The sequence below is a fragment of the Salmo salar genome, chromosome ssa22 (genome assembly GCF_905237065.1).
Source record: "Salmo salar chromosome ssa22, Ssal_v3.1, whole genome shotgun sequence".
Classification (NCBI taxonomy): domain Eukaryota; kingdom Metazoa; phylum Chordata; class Actinopteri; order Salmoniformes; family Salmonidae; genus Salmo; species Salmo salar.
In genome coordinates this window covers 1,994,632-2,018,907 of record NC_059463.1, presented here as the reverse complement: position 1 = coordinate 2,018,907, position 24,276 = coordinate 1,994,632, and the positions used below count along the sequence as shown (strand labels likewise).

The window sequence follows — 24,276 nt, the reverse complement described above, 5'->3', positions numbered from 1 at the left end:
TCTGCGGTTTTCAATCAGGATCTCAGCGATCACTGCTTCATTGCCTGCATCCGTTATGGGTCTGCGGTCATACGACCACCCCGCATCACTGTCAAACGCTCCCTAAAACACTTCTGCGAGCAGACCTTTCCAATCGACCTGGCCCAGGTAGCCTGGAAGGATATTGACCTCATCCCGTCAGTAGAGGACACCTGGTTGTTCTTTAAAAGTAATTTCCTCACCATATTAAATAAGCATGCCCATTTAAAAAAATGTAGAACTAAGAACAGATATAGCCCTTGGTTCACTCCAGACCTGACTGCCCTTGACCAGCACAAAAACATCCTGTGGCATACTGCACTAGCATCGAATAGTCCCCGCAATATGAAACTTTTCAGGGAGGTCAGGAACCAATACACACAGTCAGTTTGAAAAAGCTAACCTTTGCTTTCCTAACAGAAATTTGCATCCTGTAGCTCTAACTCTCAAAAGTTCTGGGACACTGTAAAGTCCATGGAGAAAAAGATCACCTCCTCCCAGCTGCCCACTGCACTGAGGCTAGGAAACACTGTCACCACCAATAAATCCACAATAATCGAGAATTTCAATAAGCATTTATCTACTGCTGGCCATGCTTTCCTCCTGGCTACCCCAACCCCGGCCAACAGCTCCGCACCCCACACAGCGACTTCCCCAAGCCTCCCCAGCTTCTCCTTCACCCAAATCCAGATAGCAGATGTTCTGAAAGAGCTGCAAAACCTGGACCCGTACAAATCAGCTGGGCTCGACAATCTGGACCCACTCTTTCAAAATGTATCTTCCGCCATTGTTGCATCCTATTACTAGTCTGTTCAACCTCTCTTTCGTATCGTCCGAGATTCCTAAAGATTGGAAAGCTGCCGCGGTCATCCCCCTCTTCAAAGGGGGTGACACTCTAGACCCAAACTGTTATAGACCTAAATCCATCCTGCCCTACCTTTCAAAAGTTTTCGAAGGCCAAGTTAACAAACAGATCAATGACCATTTCGAATCCCACCATACCTTCTCCGCTGTGCAATCCGGTTTCTGGTCACGGGTGCACCTCAGCCACGCTCAAGGTTCTAAACGATATCATAACCGCCATCGATAAAAGACAGTACTGTGCAACTGTCTTCATCGACCTGGCCAAGGCTTTCGACTCTGTCAATCAGCGTATTCTTATAAGCAGAATCAACATCCTTGGATTCTCAAAAACTGCCTCGCCTGGTTCACCAACTATTTCTCAGATAGAGTTCAGTGTGTCAAATTGGAGGGCCTGTTGTCCGGACCTCTGGCAGTTTCTGTGTTGGTACCACAGGGTTCAATTCTCGGGCCGACTCTTTTCTCTGTATATTTCAATGATGTCACTCTTGCTGCGGGTGATTCCTTTATCCATCTCTACGCAGACGACACCATTCTGTATACATCTGGCCCTTCTTTGGACAACAAACCTCCAAACGAGCTTCAATGCCATACAACACTCCTTCCGTGGCCTCCAACTGCTCTTAAACGCTAGTAAAACTAAATACATGCTCTTCAACCGATTGCTGCCCGCACCTGCCCGCCCGACTAGCATCACTACTCTGGACGGTTCTGATTTAGAATATGTGGACAACTACAAATACCTAGGTGTCTGGCTAGACTGTAAACTCTCCTTCCAGACTGATATTAAACATCTCGAATCCAAAATTAAATATAGAATCGGCTTCCTATTTCGCAACAAAGCCTCCTTCACTCACGCTGCCAAACATACCCTAGTAAAACTGACTATCCTACCAATCCTCGACTTTGGCGACGTCATTTACAAATTAGCCTCCAACACTCCACTCAGCAAACTAAATGCAGTCTATCACAGTTCCATCCATTTTGTCACCAAAGCCCCATATACCACCCACCACTGCGACCTGTATGCTCTCGTCGGCTGGCCCTCTGGCTATTCGTTGCCAGACCCACTGGCTCCAGGTCATCTATAAGTCTTTGCTAGGTAAATCTCCGCCGTATCTCAGCTTACTGGTCACCATAACAACACCCACCCATAGCACGTGCTCCAGCAGGTATACAGTTAAAGTCGGAAGTTTACATACACCTTAGCCAAATACATTTAAACTCAGTTTACACAATTCCTGTAATTTAATCCTAGAAACAATTCCCTGTCTTAGGTCAGTTAGGATCACCACTTTATTTTAAGAATGTGAAATGTCAGAATAATAGTAGAGAGAATGATTTATTTCAGATTTTATTTCTTTCATCACATTCCCAGTGGGTCAGAAGTTTACATACACTCAATTAGTATTTGATAGCATTGCTTTTAAATTATTTATCTTGGGTCAAACTTTTCGGGTAGCCTTCCACAAGCTTCCTGCAATAAGTTGGGTGAATTTTGGCCCATTCCTCCTGACAGAGCTGGTGTAACTGAGTCAGGTTTGTAGGCCTCCTTGCTTGCACACGCTTTTCAGTTCTGCCAAAACATTTTCTATGGGATTGAGGTCAGGGCTTTGTGATGGCCACTCCAATACCTTTACTTTTTTGTCCTTAAGCCATTTTGCCACAACTTTGGAAGTATGCTTGGGGTCATTGTGTAACGATCGTCAAAAGGAGTAGACCAAGGTGCAGCGTGGTAAGTGTTCATCTTTATATTTATTTTAAATCAGAACACTAAAAACAAAATAATGAACAATGATAACGACCGTCACGTCTTGCAGGCTTTACAACCAGTAGAAAAATAAGATCCCACAACTCAAGGAAGGAAAAGGGCTGCCTAAGTATGGTTCCCAATCAGAGACAACAATAGGCAGCTGCCTCTGATTGGAAACCATACCTGGCCAAAACCTAGAAATAGAAACCATAAGAATGCCCACCCCACACCCTGACCTAACAACATAGAGAAATATACTGTCTCTCTCAGGTCAGGGTGTGCCACATTGTCCCTTTGGAAGACCCATTTGCGACCAAGCTTTAACTTCCTGACTGAGATGTTGAGATGTTGCTTGAATATATCGACATAATTTTCCTGCCTCATCATGCCATCTATTTTGTGAAGTGCACCAGTCCCTCCTGCAGCAAAGCACCCACACAACATGATGCTGCCACCCCCATGCTTCACAGTTCGGAAGGTGTTCTTCGGCTTGCAAGCTTCCCCCTTTTTCCTCCAAAGATAACGATGGTCATTATGGCCAAACAGTTCTATTTTTGTTTCATCAGACCAGAGGACATTTCTCCAAAAAGTACGATTTTTGTCCCCATGTGCAGTTGCAAACTGTAGTCTGGCTTTTTTATGGCGGTTTTGGAGCAGTGGCATCTTCCTTGCTGAGTGGCCTTTCAGGTTATGTCGATATAGGACTCGTTTTACTGTGGATATAGATACTTTTGCATCTGTTTCCTCTAGCATCTTCACAAGGTCCTTCGCTGTTGTTCTGGGATTGATTTGCACTTTTCGCACCAAAAGTACGTTCATCTCTAGGAGACAGAACACGTCTCCTTACTGAGCGGTATGACGGCTGCGTGGTCCCATGGTGTTTATACTTGTGTACTATTATTTGTACAGATGGATGTGGTACCTTCAGGCATTTGGAAATTGCTCCCAAGAATGAACCGGACTTGTGGAGGTCTACAATTTTTTTCTGAGGTCTTGGCTGATTTCTTTTGATTTTCCCATGATGTCAAGCAAAGGGGCACTGAGTATGTAGGTAGGCCTTGAAATACATTCACAGGTACACTTCTAATTGACTCAAATAATGTTGTCACGGCTGTCTGAAGGATCGGACCAAAACGCAGCGTGTTTGTAGTTCCACATTATTATTTATTCGTGAAACGTAATGCAATACACTAAATAACTGAATATACAAAAACAACAAACCGTGACGCAGAGAGAAACAAACCCTACTCAAAAGATAACTCACAAAACAGGAAGAGAAAAACCCCTACTTAAATATGATCTCCAATCAGAGGCAACAAGGATCAGCTGCCTCCAATTGGAGATTAACCCAATCTTCCCCAACATAGAAATATAAAACTAGAACTTAAACACAGAAATAGAAAACATAGAAAAACACCCCCTGTCACGCCCTGACCTACTCTACTATAGAAAATGACATCTTACTAGGGTCAGGACGTGACAAATGTCAATTAGCCTACCAGAAGCTTCTAAAGCCATGACATAATTTTTTGGAATTTTCCAAGCTGTTTAAAGTCACAGTCAACTTAGTGTATGTAACGTCTGACCCATTGGAATTGTGATACAGTGAATTTTAAGTGAAATAATCTGTCTGTAAACAATTGTTGGAAAAATGACTTGTATCATGCACAAAGTAGATGTCCTAACCGATTTGCCAAAATTATAATTTGTTAACAAGAAATGTGTGGAGTGGTTGAAAAACTAGTTTTAATGACTCCAACCTAAGTGTATATAAACTTCTGACTTCAACGATATCTCACTAGTCATCCCCAAAGCCAACACCTCCTTGGGCCGCCTATCCTTCCAGTTCTCTGCTGCCAATGACTGGAACGAATTGCAAAAATCGCTGAAGTTGGAGAATTATATCTCCCTCACTAACTTTAAGCATCAGCAATCTGAGCAGCTTACTGATCGCTGCAGCTATACACAGCCCATCTGTAAATAGCCCATCCAACTACCTACCTCATCCCCGTATTGTTTTTATTTACTTTTTTTGCTCTTTTGCACACCAGTATTTCTTCTTGCACATCATCATCTGCACATCTATCTTTCCAGTGTTAATTCGCTAAATTGTAATTACTTTGCTACTATTGGCCTATTTATTGCCTTAGCTCCTTACTCCATTTGCACACACTGTATATAGACTTTTCTATTGCGTTATTGACTGTAATTTTGCTTATCCCATGTGTAACTCTGTGTTGTTTTTTGTTGCACTGCTTTGCTTTATCTTGGCCAGGTCGCAATTGTAAATGAGAACTTGTTCTCAACTGGCCTGCCTAGTTAAATAAAGGTGAAATAGAAATAAAATAAAAATAAACATAAATTACAAGCTATTAATCATAATATCTTGTAATTATACCCCAGTTACATCATACAGTTGTTAATACCAAGAGTTTAATAACCTCACTCAATTGGGTCCTATTTACTGTGTGCTATGGATATTTTAGCAATGCTTCCTAAGAGTTTTATTATTTTTTACATTGATGCCAGGTGCAAAAAAGCACCCAATAAACATTGGAGAAGTGAGTCAAGGGAATTCTAATCGTCAGTATTCGGTCAATACATCAGAGAATTTCTAAGGCAGCGACTTCAAGGCAACCTCTGAAGATACTTCAATGTTACGTGCCAGGAATGAATGCCAGTTATATGTGTGACTTGCAAAGAGCCTACGCTTTGACAGACGTGCACACAAACATGAAGCCCAACTTGAAGGGAATCGACTATCGGCGAGCCATCAGAGTGGTGGTTACATCTGTGTTCTTTTTAATGGAAATTAAAAACTGCGACAATTATTATTCGGAGAGCACTTCTTTGCAAGGCACCTTCTGACAGTGTTACACATGATCCAAAACACACTCTAGTGAGTGACAGTTTGTGTAATAAAATGCTCTACAATCATATAACTCAGTTGAGGTTGTGTTGTTGACCCAGTCAGTCATTGGGCAATAGTGCGGTATTGGTTCATGTCTGAAGCAGGTTGCATCAGGTAAAGCCCTCTCGATTGCTTTTCCTGGAGAGAGAGGATATAATTGTAATGACAATGAATATCAAATTATCTTGATTCATTGCCCTTTTACTTTTTGATAGCAAAACATCTTTGCTCCGTCTCTGGTTTCTTGTACAACATATACAGTATGTCAAACACCTTGCTATTTATTTGAGAAATAAAAAATGATTAAGCCTGAATTACAGGCCTACCGTATATGATGAAAACGGTCTGTCTGACCTTGTGAAGTAAGGTTCCTTCACCATCATTTCAAGGTGTCCCTAACATTGACCCAACGGCAACATGGGAGCTGCGGTCCACTTTGAAAACCTACTATCAATAACAACCACAGCACTCCATTGCAATTAAATATAAACCATTCGGTCAGCAAGCATCTGTGAAATTCCTCCAGGGATGTATCAAATGTGCTTTGTTCCCAATAAATAAGTGTCACGCCGAAGTCGGTCCCTCTCCTGTTCGGGCGGCGTTCGGCGGTCTAGCCATGGCCGATCCACTTTTCATTTTCCATTTGTTTTGTCCTTGTTTTACACACCTGGCTTCAATTCCCCAATTACATGTTCATTATTCAACTTCCTGTTTTCCCCATGGTTTTTGTGAGTGATTGTTTTATGTATGTTCGGTCCGTTATTGTGGGCTCGGTATTACGACATGTTATTGGAATATTTGAGTAAAGTTACTTGTGTTACTCATCTCTGCTGTCCTGTGCCTGACTCCTCTGCACCAGCTACACCCAGACCATTACAGAATCACGCACCCAAAAATGGAGTCAGCAGGAGCAGACAACCCCCCTTTGGCGGTCGAGGAGCGCGTCCAGCAGCATGCGACCATGATGCAACGTCCCGGCACCACCATGGATCGTGTGCTGCAGACGATAGACCGATGGGAGAGACGAGGAGTTCTTCCAGCGCCTCCACCGGCACCACTACAACAGGCACCACTGTTCACCCCTCCTTCACCCGGTCCCAGTGGGATTCGGCTCGCGCTCCCGAGGGAGTATGATGGTACGGCTGCCGGATGCCAGGGGTTCCTACTCCAGCTGGAACTCTACCTGCCGACCGTCTACCCGGCCTCTTCGGGACGTGAGAGCATGTCCGCCCTCGTCTCCTGTCTCTCAGGCAAAGCCCTGGAGTGGGCCAACGCCGTATGGGGGAAGGAGAAGTGGTGCTGGACCATTACGCGGAGTTCACCCGCTGCTTTCGGGCAGTTTTCGTCTGTAACGTCTGTTACACCTGAGGCAGGGGACGAGGAGCGCACAAGAGTTTACCTTGGACTTCCGGACCCTGGCCGCCACCACGGGATGGAACGACAGGGCCCTGATCGATCACTACCGGTGCAGTCTGCGTGAGGACGTCCGTCGGGAGTTGGCCTGCAGGGACACCACTCTCACATTGGACCAGCTGGTGGACTTGTCCATCCGGCTGGATAACCTGCTGGCTACCCGTGGACGTCCGGATCGGAGCCTGTCAATTCCATCCCCCAGCACCACCGCTCCAACGCCCATGGAGCTGGGAGGAGCTGCACTTAGGGCGACCGGAGGAGGGGCCGTTCCCTGTACCATCTGTGGCCGCAGAGGGCACACAGCTGGTCGGTGCTGGGGAGATTCCTCTGGGAGTCAAGGCAGCAGGCAGGGCACTCTCGTGTCACCCCAGGTGAGTCAGCACCAGGCTCACCCAGAGCCCACTGTTGCTCACATGTATGTGTTTATTTCATTTCCTGAGTTTTCCCCGCATTATCAGCATAAGGCGCTCGTAGATTCAGGCGGAGCTGGGAATTTTATTGACAGAGCATTTACCCATAGTTTAGGGATCCCCATTGTTTCTGTGCATATGCCCTTCCCTGCCCATGCCCTAGATAGTCGACAAATAGGGTGAGGGCTAATTAGGGAGGCCACCGCTCCACTGGGCATGGTTACACAGGAAGGTCACAAGGAGAGCGTTAGTCTTTTCCTTATTGATTCTCCTGCATTTCCCGTGGTGCTGGGCCTACCATGGTTGGCCTGTCATGACCCCTCTATTTCGTGGCAACAGAGGGCTCTCAAGGGGGGGTCACGAAAGTGCTCGGGGAGGTGTGTAGGGGTTTCCGTCGGTGCTACTACGGTGGAAAGTCCAGACCAGGTCTCCGCCGTGCGCATCCCCTCATAATATGCCGATTTGGCTCTCGCCTTCTGTAAGAAGAGGGCGACTAAATTACCACCCCATCGACGGGGGGAATGTGCGATAAATCTCCTGGTAGATGCAGCACTTCCCAGGAGTCACGTGTATCCCCTGTCACAGGAGGAGACGGCGGCTATGGAAACATATGTCTCCGAATCCCTGGGGCAGGGGTCATTCAGCCCTCCACTTCACCTGCCTCCTCGAGTTTCTTTTTTGTGAAGAAGAAGGATGGAGGTCGGCGCCCGTACATTGACTATCGAGGTATCAACCAAATCACTGTGAGGTACAGCTACCCGCTGCCTCTCATAGCCAGTGCTATAGTCAATTCACGGGGCGCGCTTCTTCACAAAATTGGATCTCAGGAGCGCTTACAACCTGGTGCGTATCCGGGAGGAGGATGAGTGGAAGACAGCATTTAGTACCACCTCAGGACACTATGAGTACCTTGTCATGCTACACAGGTTGATGAATGCGCCATCAGTCTTCCAGGCCTTTGTAGACAAGATCATCCGGGACCTGCACAGGCAGGGTGTAGTGGTGTATATCGACGACATTCTGATATACTCCGCTACACACGCCGAGCATGTGTCCCTGGTGCGCAGGGTGCTTGGTCAACTGTTGGAGCATGACCTGTATGTCAAGGCTGAGAAATGTCTGTTCTTCCAACAGTCTGTCTCCTTCCTAGGGTACCGCATTTCCACTTCAGGGGTGGAGATGGAGAGTTACCGCATTTCAGTTGTGCGTAATTGGCCGACCCACCACGGTAAAGGAAGTGCAGCGGTTTCTAGGGTTTATCCGGGGGTTTATCCGGGGCTTTGGTCAGGTAGCGTCTCCCGTTACCTCACTGCTGAAGGGGGGACCGGTGCGACTGCAGTGGTCGGCTGAGGCGGGTAGGGCTTTTGGTCATCTGAGGGCTCTGTTTACCTCGGCTCCTGTGCTGGCTCATCCGGATCCCTCTTTGGCGTTCATAGTGGAGGTGGACACTTCCGAGGCTGGGATAGGAGCCGTGCTCTCTTAGCGCTCGGGTACGCCACCAAAGCTCCGCCCCTGTGCTTTCTTTTCGAAGAAGCTCAGCCCGGCGGAGCGAAACTATGATGTGGGGGACCAGGAGCTGTTGGCTGTTGTCAAGGCTCTGAAGGCATGGAGACATTGGCTTGAGGGGGCTAAACACCCTTTTCTCATCTGGACTGACCACCGCAATCTGGAGTACATCCGGGCGGTGAGGACACTGAACCCTCGCCAGGCAAGGTGGGCCATGTTCTTTACCCATTTTGTTTTCACCCTGTCCTACAGACCAGGTTCCCAGAACACTAAGGCAGATGCACTGTCCCGGATGTATGTCACAGAGGAGCGGTCCATAGATCACACTCCCATACTTCCGGCCTCTTGCCTGGTAGCACCAGTGGTGTGGGAGCTGGACGCGGACATCGAGCGGGCGTTACGTACAGAGCCCACTCCCCTCCAGTGTCCAGCTGGGCGTCTGTACGTTCCGTCTGCTTTCCACGACCGTTTGATCTATTGGGCCCACATGTCACCCTCCTCTGGTCATCCTGGCATCGGTCGGACAGTGTGCTGTCTTAGTGGGAAGTACTGGTGGTCCACCTTGGCCAAGGACGTGAGGGTTTATGTTTCCTCCTGCTCGGTGTGCGCCGAGTGTAAGGCCCCTAGACACCTGCCCAGAGGGAAGTTACAGCCCTTACCCGTTCCACAACGGCCGTGGTCGCACCTATCGGTGGACTTCCTCACGGATCTTCCTCCCTCACAGGGTAACACCATGATCCTGGTCGTTGTGGATCGGTTCTCTAAGTCCTGCCATCTCCTTCCTTTGCCCGGTCTCCCTACGCCCCTATAGACTGAGGAGGCCCTGTTTACACACGTCTTCCGGCACTATGGGGTGCCTGAGAATATAGTGTCTGATCGAGGTCCCCAGTTCACGTCAAGGGTCTGGAGGGCGTTCATGGAACGTCTGGGGGTCTTGGTCTCGGGTTTCCACCCCGAGAGTAACAGGCAGGTGGAGATAGTAAACCAGGATTTGGGTAGGTTTCTGCGGTCTCATTGCCAGGACCGGCCGGGGGAGTGGGCGGCGTTCATCCCCTGGGCAGAGATGGCCCAAAACTCGCTCCACCACTCCTCCACTAACCTCTCCCCCTTCCAGTGCATACTGGGGTATCAGCTTGTTCTGGCACCTTGGCATCAGAGCCAGATCGAGGCTCCTGCGATGGACGAATGGTTTAAGCGCTCGGAGGAGACCTGGGACGCCGCTCATGTGCACCTGCAATGGGCCGTGAGGTGTCAGAAGGCGAGCGCCGACCGCCACCGCAGTGAGGCCCTGGGGGTTCGGGTCTGGCTCTTGACCCGAAACCTGCCCCTCCGCCTGCCCTGCCGGAAGCTGGGCCCACGGTTTGTGGGGCCATTCAAAGTCCTGAGGAGACTGAACGAGGTTTGCTACAGGTTACAGCTTCCCCCCGATTACCGTATTAACCCCTCGTTCCATGTCTCTCCTCAGGCCGGTGGTTGCTGGTCCACTCCAGGAGTCTGAGGTGCGGGTGGTTCCTCCGCCCCCTCTGGACATCGAGGGGGCCCCGGCGTATGCTGTTCGAGCCATACTGGACTTGAGGCGTCGGGCGAGGGGCCTTCAGTACCTCGTGGAGTGGGAGGGGTACGGTCCGGAGAAGAGATGCTGGGTGACGTTGGAGGATGTTTTGGACCCTTCGTTGCTGCGGGAGTCCCACCGTCTCCATCCGGATCGCCCTGTGCCTCGTCCTCCGGGTCGTCCCCGAGGTCGGTGTCGACGTGCTGCTGGAGCCGCACGTCAAGGGGGGGTACTGTCACAACTTCCGCCGTAGTCGGTCCCTCTCCTTGTTCGGGCGGTGTTCGGCGGTCAACGTCACCGGCCTTCTAGCCATCGCCAATCCACTTTTCATTTTCCATTTGTTTTGTCTTTGTTTTACACACCTGGTTTCAATTCCCCAATTACATGTTCATTATTTAACCCTCTGTTTCCCCATGGTTTTTGTGCGTGATTGTTTTATGTATGTTCGGTCTGTTATTGTGGGCTCGGTATTACGACATGTTATTGGAATATTTGAGTAAAGTTACTTGTGTTACTCATCTCTGCTGTCCTGCACCTGACTCCTCTGCACCAGCTACACCCAGACCACTACAATAAGCAACATTTTTGTAACTTACAGCAAGGGACTATTCTGGACAAGAGGAATATAAAACAGAAAGGAATCTGAAAAGATTTGTTTCAGAGGTTCCTGTAGGCAGTTCTGATTCACAGGTTTGCCGCCGATTCCTCCAGTCTCTCTGATATGTAAATGTTTGCCAATAACACTTCTTATTTTGGTAGCCGAGTCTGCTGAATTCTAAATGACCATATGGGAGGCTTTATGTTTACACAGTGTGGGGGGGAAAGACACAGAAGAAATGGAATGGAACAGCTGTCTATAATCGAATGTGTTCTCCGTTCTTTTCGCAGTTCCATAAATGGTCATAGGTAATCGGGCAGCGTGAGTGGCTGGGAGGGAGAGCTTTAGTATTGATTAACATTTAGTTAGATACTGTGTGGACGTTTGAGTAGAAGCCTGGTTGGCACGGGTTGGAGGAAAAGCATCTTTCCATCAAAACTTCTACTCAAATTATCCTTTTAAATGTCTCAAAATAAGAGGCGAGGAGGGGAAATAGAATAAATTCTGAATTTTCCAGAGAAGATGACAATCTCTTACACAGAGTGACTGTTCAAGTTTGCAGAGTGAAACTTTCCAAAAAGCATATTTTGGGTCCAACAATTAACTGTGGATCGCTCTTGGCAGACTTATCATGTGAAATGAAGATACCTACCGTACTTTCTCAGTGGTTTTTCAAAAAATGTAATGAGATATGAAGCATTTGTACAAGCATGCAGTAAGATGGACAGTTTCCATTACAAGCTCATGTAATTAAAACACTTTTACTAATAGAAAATGTATCATAATTCCTGTTGGCTATCAGCATATGACAGGCTATTTCATTTTAGAGCAAGTTTTCATTTAAAAGCCTTCACTTGTAAGAAGTGTCTCGCCAGCAACATCTAAACCCTTCATAAAAAAGTATTCATGTTATTGGGGCAATATGCTACTCTTGTATCGCATTAGGAGCCTTGGGTTCTCTAACAATATGACATAATACTGTAGACAGCATTGTTTTCAAAGACTGTGGTATAATTAAAACAACTTGTCAGAGGGTTGAAAATGTAATTCTCTTATGGGAAAAACGTTGATAATTTCAGAGTATAAGCCAGTATCAACTGCGAGACCTTTTGTTTGCAAAGGAGTAGAGAATGTTGAATAATAATAATACATGGGACTTCTATAGCACTTTTCAATGACCCAAAGTCGCTTTACAATTGTAGAAACTAAATAAAAAACAGAGATCAAACAAGACAACACAAGACAATCAGCGGGGAAAAACTAAAAAAATGAAACAAAGAGAAGGCTTAAAGACGTCATCAAAGTGGTGAATGTTAGCTACACCCGGTTTGTTGTTTTTATTAACCTGTTGGGGGTAGGGGGCAGTATTGACACGGCCGGATAAAAAACGTACCCGATTTAATCTGGTTACTACTCCTGCCCAGTAACTAGAATATGCATATAATTATTGGCTTTGGATAGAAAACACCCTAAAGTTTCTAAAACTGTTTGAATGGTGTCTGTGAGTATAACAGAACATAACGGTCATCCCTGTGGATCAGTTGGTAGAGCATGGTGTGTGCAATACCAGGGTTATGGGTTCGATTCCCACAGGGGGCCAGTACAAAAAAAAAAATACATGAAATGAAATGTATGCATTCACTACTGTAAATCGCTCTGGATAAGAGCGCCTGCTAAATGACTAAAATGTAAAATGTAACTCATATGGCAGGCAAAAACCTGAGAAGATTCTGAACAGGAAGTGGCCTGTCTGACAAGTTGTTGTTCATCTTGGCTCTTTTTATTGAAGACTGAGGATCTTTGCTGTAACGTGACACTTCCTACGGCTCCCATAGGCTCTCAGAGCCCGGGAAAAAGCTGAATGATATCGAGGCAGCCCCAGGCTGAAACACATTTACGCTTTTGGCAAGTGGCCGATCAGAGGACAATGGGCTTAGGCGCGTGCACGAGTCGACCCCGTGCTTTATTTTCTTTCCTCTTTTTACCTAAACGCAGATTCCGGGTCGGAATATTATCGCTTTTTTACGAGAAAAATGGCATAAAAATTGATTTTAAACAGCGGTTGACATGCTTCGAAGTACGGTAATGGAATATTTAGAATTTTTTTGTCACGAAATGCGCCGTGCTCGTCACCCTTCTTTACCCTTTCGGATAGTGTCTTGAACGCACAAACAAAACGCCGCTGTTTGGATATAACAATGGATTATTTGGGACCAAACCAACATTTGTTATTGAAGTAGAAGTCGTGGGAGTGCATTCTGACGAAGAACACCAAAGGTAATAACATTTTTCTTATAATAAATCTGACTTTGGTGAGTGCTAAACTTGCTGGGTGTCTAAATAGCTAGCCCTGTGATGCCGGGCTATCTACTGTGAATATTGCAAAATGTGCTTTCACCGAAAAGCTATTTTAAAATCGGACATATCGAGTGCATAGAGGAGTTCTGTATCTCTAATTCTTAAAATAATTGTTATGCTTTTTGTGAACGTTTATCGTGAGTAATTTAGTACATTTTTTGTAAATTCACCGGAAGTTTGCGGGGGGTATGCTAGTTCTGAACGTCACATGCTAATGTAAAAAGCTGGTTTTTGATATAAATATGAACTTGATTGAACAAAACATGCATGTATTGTATAACATAATGTCCTAGGTGTGTCATCTGATGAAGATCATCAAAGGTTAGTGCTGCATTTAGCTGTCTTCTGGGTTTTTGTGACATTATATGCTAGCTTGAAAAATGGGTGTCTGATTATTTCTGGCTGGGTACTCTGCTGACATAATCTAATGTTTTGCTTTCGTTGTAAAGCCTTTTTGAAATCGGACAGTGTGGTTAGATTAACGAGAGTCTTGTCTTTAAAATGGTGTAAAATAGTCATATGTTTGAGAAATTGAAGTAATAGCATTTCTAAGGTATTTGAATAACGCGCCACAGGATTCCACTGGCTGTTACGTAGGTGGGACGATTTCGTCCCGCCGGCCCTAGAGAGGTTAAACACGTTTTTTAACCTGTTGGGTCTAGGGGGCAGCATTTGCACGTCTGGATAAAAAAAATGTACCCGATTTAATCTGGTTACTAATCCTACCCAGTAACTACAATATGCATATACTTATTATATATGGATAGAAAACACTCTAAAGTTTCCAAAACTGTTTGAATGGTGTCTGTGAGTATAACAGAACTCATTTGGCAGGCAAAACCCTGAGACATTTTCTGACAGGAAGTGGATACCTGATGTGTTGTATTGACTTTAAACCTATCCCATTGAAAAACACAGGGGTTTAGGAATATTTTGGCACTTCCTATTGCTTCCACTAGATGTCACCAGCCTTTACAAAGTGTTTTGAGTCTTCTGGAGGGAGATCTGACCGAACAAGAGCCATGGAACGATGATGGCCCATTAGACACCTTGCGCGCGAGTTGATGTTGGGTACCCTCGTTCCAATACGTTATAAAAGAGTATGCATTCGTCCACCTTGAATATTATTCATGTTCTGGTTAAAAAAGGCCCTAATGATTTATGCTATACAACGTTTGACATGTTTGAACGAACGGAAATATATTTTTTCCCCTCGTTCATGACGAGAAGTCCGGCTGGCTTACATCATGTGCTAACGAGACGGAGATTTTTGGACATAAATGATGAGCTTTTTTGAACAAAACTACATTCGTTATGGACCTGTGATACCTGGAAGTGACATCTGATGAAGAGAATCAAAGGTAATGGATTATTTACATAGTATTTTCGATTTTAGATCTCCCCAACATGACGTCTAGTCTGTATCGCAACGCGTATTTTTCTGGGCGCAGTGCTCAGATTATTGCAAAGTGTGATTTCCCAGTAAGGTTATTTTTAAATCTGGCAAGTTGATTGCGTTCAAAAGATGTAAATCTATAATTCTTTAAATGACAATATAATATTTTACCAATGTTTTCTAATTTTAATTATTTAATTTGTGACGCTGACTTGACTGCCGGTTATTGGAGGGAAACGATTTCCTCAACATCAATGCCATAGTAAAACGCTGTTTTTGGATATAAATATCAACTTGATAGAACTAAAAATGCATGCATTGTCTAACATAATGTCCTAGGAGTGTCATCTGATGGAGATTGTAAAAGGTTAGTGTATCATTTTAGCTGGTTTTATGGTTTTGGTGACCCTGTCTTTGACTTGACAAAACATTACACACAACTCTTGTAAATGTACTGTCCTAACATACTCTAAATTTATGCTTTCGCCGTAAAACCTTTTTGAAATCGTAAAACGTGGTTAGATTAAGGAGATGTTTATCTTTCAAATGGTGTAACATAGTTGTATTTTTGAAAAATTTGAATTTTGACATTTATTTGGATTCAAATTTGCCGCTCTTGAAATGCACCTGCTGTTGATGGAGTGCACCACGGGTGGCACGCTAGCGTCCCACCTAGCCCCAAGAGGATTAAGAAACAGATCTAAATCAAAGTTGACATTTTATAGCTATGGATTCATCTTCTTCTTCTTCTATGGTATAATGGCGTTGGCAACAATGTGATGTGCATTCAGCCACCTACTGTGTGGGTGAATAATAAAGATCCCACAAAAGGAAATAATGTGGGTAAAAATAAATCAAATATCAAACAAACTATCAAAAAATAAATAAACTAAACAAAATCAACCTGCTTTTCTGTGAAAAACAACTTCTAATCAGGTCCCTACACCGGTTCAAAAGACTCCTATGAGGGCGGTACATGTCCTATCAGAAATAGTCCTTGCAGTGCTTCTGCCGTGAAGTCTTGGAGCCCCAAAAACTTCTCTGCTGCAGATATAATTGTATTTATTTATTTTATTTAACCTTTATTTAACTAGGCAAGTCAGTTAAGAACAAATGATTGTTTACAATGACAGCCTACCAAACACTAACCCGGACGACACTGGGCCAATTGTGTTGCGCCCTATGGGACTCCCATGTGTAATTCTGTGTTGTTGTTTGTGTCGCACTGCTTTGCTTTATCTTGGCCAGGTCGCAGTTGTAAATGAGAACTTGTTCTCAACTAGCCTACCTGGTTAAATAAAGGAGAAATAAAAAAATAAAAATGAAATAAACTCCCAATCATGGCTAGTTGTGATACAGCCTGGAATAGAACCAGGGTCTGTAGTGACACCTCTAGCCCTGAGATGCAATGCCTTAGACTGCTGCGCCACTCGGGAGGCCCAGCTTCCTGAGTTGATGTCCAGCTTCTTGGACTTCTTAGACACTTGTGCTGTACAAATAATCACTGTGGCTATAAATGCGACAAAATCCATTTTCTTCACAATGAGTGTGTCTAGATCACCCGATTGACTTGAAACACAATGCATCTCCCGCCAGATCTTCAAAACTGTTGCCTCTTGCCCCTTCGACTCTATTCACCGCCTCCACATAGGAAATCAGCTGCACAGCCCTGATCCTTGACACCTCGACATCTTTCACCCTAACAAGGCACTCAAGGAAGTCCGGAGTATGATCCCCACCACAATTGCAACATTTTCCATTGATAGATTCTTCAATACTATAATTCTCTCATCTGCAAACATTTGAAACGTGACCAAATGATCATTTACAATTCCCACACTGTAATGGTTTGGACACAAATGCTCTCACCGCATACCTCACATGTAAAAGTTTCACATATTCAGGTAGAGTCTCCTCAAACAACAATAATATCAATAGGCTTTTCTCCTTTTTTGCATTTACCATCTGGGTCTGGCGACGTGCACTGACTACTCCTGGGATTTTCTGATTAAGGTGCTGGTCATCTATATCCAGCAAGACTCCAGCTACGGTGCATTCGGAAAGTATTCAGACCCCTTCCCTTTTTCCACATTTTGTTACGTTACAGCAACGTACAGAGAGATCCGTGATGAAAACCTGCTCCAGAGCGCTCAGGACGTCAGACTGGGGCGAAGGTTCACCTTCCAACAGCACAGTGGCCCTAGGCACACAGCCAAGACAATGCAAGAGTGGCTTTGGGACAATTCTCTGAATGTCCTTGAGTGGTCCAGCCAGAGCCCGGACTTGAACCCGATCGAACGTCTCTTGAGAGACCTGAAAATAGCTGTGCAGCAACGCTCCCTATCCAACCTGATAGAGCTTGAGAGGATCTGCAGAGAAGAATGGGAGAAATCCCCAAATACAGATGTGCCAAGCTTGTAGCGTCATACCCAAGGCTGTAATCGCTGCCAAAGGTGCTTCAAAAAAGTACTGAGTAAAGGGTCTGAATAGTTATGTAAATGTCATATTTCAGTTCTTTTTATTTTAATAAATATGCAAACATTTCTAAAACTTCTTTATGCTTTGTCATTATAGAGTATTGTGTGTAGATTGATGAGGGGAAAAAACAATTTAATCAATTTTAGAATAAGGCTGTAATGTAACAAAATGTGAAAAAATTCCAAAAGTCTGAATACTTTGGAATGCACTGTATAAGTCCTTTGGCTGGCGCCCTGCTCCGATGATCAAAACATGTTACTTCTGGCATGGACAATTTTGCCAGATCCAGTGCACACTTCTGTTCTTCGTCAAAAGAATTAACCAAAAGAAGGCCGCTTCTAGTCACTTCGATCGAATCCACCTTTCCCACTGGTTTTTTCACAGTCCTCGATATTACAAATGGATTTCCCAAATGAATCTCCTTGTCCTAAAAACACAGTCCAATAAGAAATGCATTATTGTATCGGTCCTTCTCTTCTAGTACAACTTTTGCTCGTTTTTTTCCATTCTTTGATTTCACTATTTTCCATTCATTGTCACACACTTCACTTGCTGCACTTTCAGATTCAAGCAGTCGCCATTTCCTCTCCCTGCAGTGTTTCCTGCAACCAGATGCACAAGCTGTCAACTGTGTCATGTCTAGCTACGGATTCCATGACGTGGATATTTTGTACCGCAAGTTTGTGTCCCAGTATCCCATTGAAAAGCTTTGCTAATCACTAGAGACAGAATCACTAGATCATCTCTTCTGGTATTGCCCCTATGTAGCTTGTTTCTGGTCACAGGTTCAGGAATGGTTAAAAATCACAACATTCACTTAAAATGTACCTCACAAATAGCAGTGTTGGGCGATTTGGAAAGCCATAGTCTGTCAATAAATTATATAATAATACTCGTAGGAAAGGTTTTCATCTTTAGCTCAAAATGTATGTACAGTACCCATCAAAAGTTTGGACACTTACTCATTCAAGGGTTTTCCTTTATTTTTACTATTTTCTACATTGTAGAATAACAGCGAAGACATCAAAACTATGAAATAACACATATGCAATCATGTAGTAACCAAAAAAGTGTTATACAAATCAAAATATATTTTATATTTGAGATTTTTCAAAGTAGCCACCCTTTGCCTTGATGACAGCTTTGCATACTCTTGGCATTCTCTCAACCAGATTCATGAGGTAGTCACCTGGAATGCATTGCAATTAACAGGCGTGCCTTGTTAAAAGTACATTTGTGGAATTTCTTTCCTTGTGAATGCATTTGAGACAATCAGTTGTGTTGTGACAAGGTAGTAGTGGTTTACAGAAGATAGCCCTATTTGGTAAAATACCAAGTCCATATTATGGCAATAACAGCTCAAATAAGCAAAGAGAAATGGCAATCCATCATTACTTTAAAACATGAAGGTCAGTCAATCCGGAAAATTTAAAGAACTTTCAAAGTTTCTTCAAGTGCAGTCGCAAAAACCATCAAGCACTATGATGAAACTGGCTCTCATGATGACCTCCACAGGAAAGAAAGACCCAGAGTTATCTCTGCTGCAGAGGATAAGTTAATTCGAGTCAACTGCACCTCAGATTGCAGCCCAAATAAATGCTTCAGAGTTCAAGTAACAGACACATCTCAACATCAACTGTTCAGAGGAGACTGTGTGAATCAGGCCTTCATGGTCAAATTGCTGGAAAGTAACCACTACTAAAGCACACCAATAAATAGAACAGACTTGCTTGGGCCAAGAAACACGAGCAATGGACATTAGACCGGTGGAAATCTGTCCTTTGGTCTAATGAGTCCAAATTTTAGATTTTTTTTTCATACCGCTGTGTCTTTGTGAGACGCAGAGTTGGTGAACGGATGAGCCAACAAGTGCTCAGCATATTTAGGAACTCCTTCAAGACTGTTAGAAAAGCATTCCTCATGAAGCTGGTTGAGAGAATGCCAAGTGTATGCAAAGCTGTCATGAAGGCAAAGGGAGGCTACTTTGAAGAATCTAAAATATAAACTATATTTTGATTTGTTTAACACTTTTTTGGTTACTACATGATTCTATATGTGTTATTTAATTGTTTTGAAGTCTTCACTATTATTCTACAATGTTGAAAATAGTAAAAATAAAGAAAAACCCTTGAATGAGTCGGTGTGTCCAAATTTTTGAATGGTACAGTGTATGTAACAGAAAAGTGGTAAAAACCAAAACAGATACAGTTGAAGTCGGAAGTTTACATACACCTTAGCCAAACACATTTAAACTCAGTTTTTCACAATTCCTGACATTTAAACCTAGTAAACATTCCCTGTCTTAGGTCAGTTAGGATCACCACTTTATTTTAAGAATGTGAAATGTCAGAATAATAGTAGAGAGAATTATTTATTTTAGCTTTTTTTTCACAGTGAGAGCCTTTCCTGTCTGTTCTTCTCACCCTGCCTCTCCCTCCCCTGCCACACTTTCCCAGTAATGCTGGTCTTCTCTACTAACCCCTCATTAAAATAGCAAGCTAGCTACAATGTTCTTGGTTAAACCAAAGATACTGATCATTTTTATGTGGTTAAACATTAGCTAGCTAACCTAGTCTGCCTAATCAATAGCCTGCTTTAATAACAGAAGACCAAATAACTATACTTTGACCCTGTAAAACACCATTTCACTGCCCCTATCTGGTGTATGTGGCAATAAAACATCTTCTTCAATATTGAAGTCATAGTTGATCAACTTAGTTGCTTGGTTAACTTCTCTAGGGCCAGTGGGATGATTTCGTCCCACCTACGTAACAGCCAGTGGAATCCTGTGGCGCGTTATTCAAATGCCTTAGAAATGCTATTACTTCAATTTCTCAAACATATGACTATTTTACACCATTTTAAAGACAAGACTCTCGTTAATCTAACCACACTGTCCGATTTCAAAAAGGCTTTACAACGAAACCAAAACATTAGATTATGTCAGCAGTGTACCCAGCCAGAAATAATCAGACACCCATTTTTCAAGCTAGCATATAATGTCACACAAACCCAAACCACAGCTAAATGCAGCACTAACCTTTGATGATCTTCATCAGATGACACACCTAGGACATTATGTTATACAATACATGCATGTTTTGTTCAATCAAGTTCATATTTATATCAAAAACCAGCTTTTTACATTAGCATGTGACGTTCAGAACTAGCATACCCCCCGCAAACTTCCGGTGAATTTACTAAATTACTCACGATAAACGTTCACAAAAAACATAACAATTATTTTAAGAATTATAGATACAGAACTCCTCTATGCACTCGCTATGTCCGATTTTCAAATAGCTTTTCGGTGAAAGCACATTTTGCAATATTCTAAGTAGATAGCCCGGGATCACAGGGCTAGCTATTTAGACACCCAGCAAGTTTAGCCCTCACCAAAGTCAGATTTACTATAAGAAAAATGTTATTACCTTTGCTGTTCTTCGTCAGAATGCACTCCCAGGACTTCTACTTCAATAACAAATGTTGGTTTGGTTCAAAATAATCCATAGTTAAGTTCAAACATCCTCTGTTTTGTTCGTGCGTTCAAGACACTATCCGAAGTGTAAAGAAGGGTGATGCGCACGACGCGTTTCGTGACAAAAATATTCTAAATATTCCATTACCGTACTTCGAAGCATGTCAACCGCTGTTTAAAATCCATTTTTATGCAATTTTTCTCGTAAAAAAAGCGATAATATTCCGACCGGGAAAGCGTGTTTACGTTCAAAGAGAGAGAAAATAAAAACATGGGATCCCCTCGTGCACGAGCCTCAGTCTGATGGTACTCTGTCCGGCCACTATCCAAACGCGCTAATGTTTTTCAGCCAAGGGCTGGAATTACATCATTCAGCTTTTTCCCGGGTTCTGAGAGCCTATGGGAGCCGTAGGAAGTGTCACGTTACAGCAAAGATCCTCAGTTTTCAATAAACAGAGCCAAGAAGAACAAGAACTTGTAAGACAGGCCACTTCCTGTAAGGAATCTTCTCAGGTTTTTGCCTGCCATATGAGTTCTGTTATACTCACAGACACCATTCAAACAGTTTTAGAAACTTTAGGGTATTTTCTATCCAAAGCCAATAATTATATGCATATTCTAGTTACTGGGCAGGAGTAGTAACCAGATTAAATCGGGTACGTTTTTTATCCGGCCGTGCAAATACTGCCCCCTATCCCCAACAGGATAAGTTCTCAACTGAAAAACTTCATTTAAGGTTAGGGACGGATTGATATTTACATAATGACATTTCAATATTTCTCAGTGTCTGAGAATGAGTTGCTTATTAGGCTACACAGTGCATTCGGAAAGTATTCAGACCCCTTCACTTTTTCCACATGTTGTTACGTTAGAGCCTTATTCTAAAATAGTTTTTTTTAAAGTCCTCATCAATCTACACACACTATCCAATAATGACAAAGCAAAAACAGGATTTTAGAAATGTTAGCAAATGTATTAAAATTTAAAAAGAGAAATACCTTATTTTTACAAGTATTCAGACCCTTTGCTACAGTATGTGTCCTCCGAAGAAGATGGATTAATAATAATAGTAAAAACAAAAAATAAAAGCTTAGCGAATTGTTAGCTTCTAGTCATCATGCTAATCGAGCAGGCTAGCAGTGCAAGCCCACTGGTGCTTCTATCCATGTCTGGACACAAATGCGCTAGGTGCGATATGATCTCCACACAAGAGGAGGAAGAAAAGGTGAAACTGATCAATGGACATGAGTTTGTCTGGCCTAAATGCATCACCATCAAGCAGCTTTGGGAAGAGATTCTCCGGTTACTTTTTCAGCTGCGGCAACAGCAGGACCTGGCGGTAACGCAGACAAATTGCATCTGTCTTGAGTGCCTCCTACAGCCAAGTCTGTTGACCAACCAAGGTCCACTGTCACCCGGAAACCCGTGTCCGACACTCCCTCCTGCCCAAGGTTCTGGCCAACTACTTTAATATTAACAACTTCGTAACTCAAATAGGTTTTAACGACCTCCGCGTTATGCAATCTGAGGAATGGAGGGAGGACTACAAAATTATTTTTGCTATTACAGGGAATAGAATAATTATTTCTGGCCCCTTCCCGTGCTTTCAAAGGGGTGCAAAACGTTTCAGCCGCCTTGTTGCCCTAAACACGTACCTGAAGAAACTTGCCAACAGGAATGCCTCGTTTTGTGAAAATGTAGATTTGATGTGGGAGCAACCAGCACTTTTTAAGAGAGACGAGATTCACACTAACCACAGGGGTTCTAGGATTTATTTGGGTCTGGTAGTGCTCCAGTCCTCCCTGTCATAATTAGCAACAGAGGACATGGAGAGCATTTTATGTCCCGTAGTACAGTTAACATTTTGCTGCAGTGGGCTAAATCAGGGTCAGACAGAGTGTTTCTTGGTTGTCTTAAACAAATCAAATTTGAAACAAAGTATACACCTCACACACATGGTTAAGGGCTTAAATAAGAAGACACCTTTACCATGTCAGATATAGAGTTTAAATGTATGCAAGTTTTGAGTTTGCATCCCAATATTACACGTTATATACATTGTGGAGCACTGAAATATAACAAAACTGTTTGACATTGAAACACCAGAATTTCGGCTGTTTTCTTGACAGAAGGTTTATTCATTATGAAAAATATTAATAACACTCCACCCATGAGGCCACTAGAGGGCGATTTGTTTTTTTGACTACAGGTTAGGGCTACTGTAAGTAACCTAATTTATTTTCCTTCTAACTCCCATCAATAACTCTGTAATACCTTGTCATCATCTCTAAATAATAAGTTGTTCATTGATCTCTAAATAATAAGTTGTTCATATGCAATGATTTTATTATTTACAACGGCATTGATATTTTCATGCTAACTAAGACTTGGCTTAAACCTGAGGATTTTAGTTCTCTTAATGAAACTACCCCTCCAGACTTTTCTTATCTACAGTGGTGGTGGGATAGCCATCATTCATAGAGACAGATGTATATGTTGCCCTGTGTCATGTGTCACATTTTCCTAATTTGAGAGCCATATCTTTTGCTTGAACAAGAAACAGCCCATCTTGTATATTTTGGTGTAGAGCCCTTCTAAACCTACTATTTTTTCATTGCAGAATTCTCTGCTTTCTTTGGTTACGCCGAAATATGGCAGGGTTATTATTCTTGGAGATCTGTGGGTTGCCCAAGCAATGCACTAGCAGGGGAGTTTCTTAACGTGTTAGAATCCTTTAACTTTGTGCTACATGCCACAGGGCCTACACACAACAAAGGCCGTACCCTTGATCTTGTACTGTTCTATGGTCTGAATAGTAATAACTTCGAAACTATTGATGTGCGTCTCTGACCATCTTCATTGTTTTTAAAATGCTTTCTCCTCCTCCTAAAAATGTGTCTGTCCCCACTCGCATCATTAGCTCCACAACTGCTAGTAGATTTACAAATGCTTTTCTATCCCCACCACTGATCCTGTTAGTTGTCTTCACAACAAAGATTTGGTGAATGGTTTAAATTATATATGTCAGGCTACTTTAGACTCAGTGGTACCAGTTAAAACCAATAATAAATTGTCTGTCAGTGTCTCAACCTGGTTAAATTACCACACTTGTGCTTTAAAAAGTTAACTTAGAAAGGCTAAATGTAAATGGAAGACCTGCAAACCTTTTAATTTTAACCTTTATTTAACTAGGCAAGTCAGTTAAGAACAAATTCTTATTTTTTCTAATGACGGCCTACAGGGGAACAGTGGGTTAACTGCTTTGTTGAGGGGCAGAACGACAGATTTTTACCTTGTCAGCTCAGGGATTCGATCCAGCAACCTTTCGGTTACTGGCCCAATGCTCTAACCACTAGGCTTTTATGAGATAATGAAGGATCTGATGAGAAATGTCAATGTTACTGTTAAAAATGCAAGAGTAAATTACTTCTCTACCCTGATCTCTGAGGATTCCCACAACTCGAAAATTCAGTTTGAGACAATTGAGCATGTTGTTAGTGCCCCACGCTTAACAGTGACAGGCTCGCATCCCCTGATCTCTGCT

The 24,276-nt window shown here is 43.3% G+C and overlaps 1 protein-coding gene across 16 annotated transcripts in view; it reads right to left on the bottom strand.

Annotated features, from left to right (window-relative positions):
- The window catches only part of LOC106582631 (receptor-type tyrosine-protein phosphatase T), a 591,582-nt gene that overhangs the window by 72,124 nt on the left and 495,182 nt on the right, over positions 1–24,276 (bottom strand). The window lies entirely within an intron of this gene.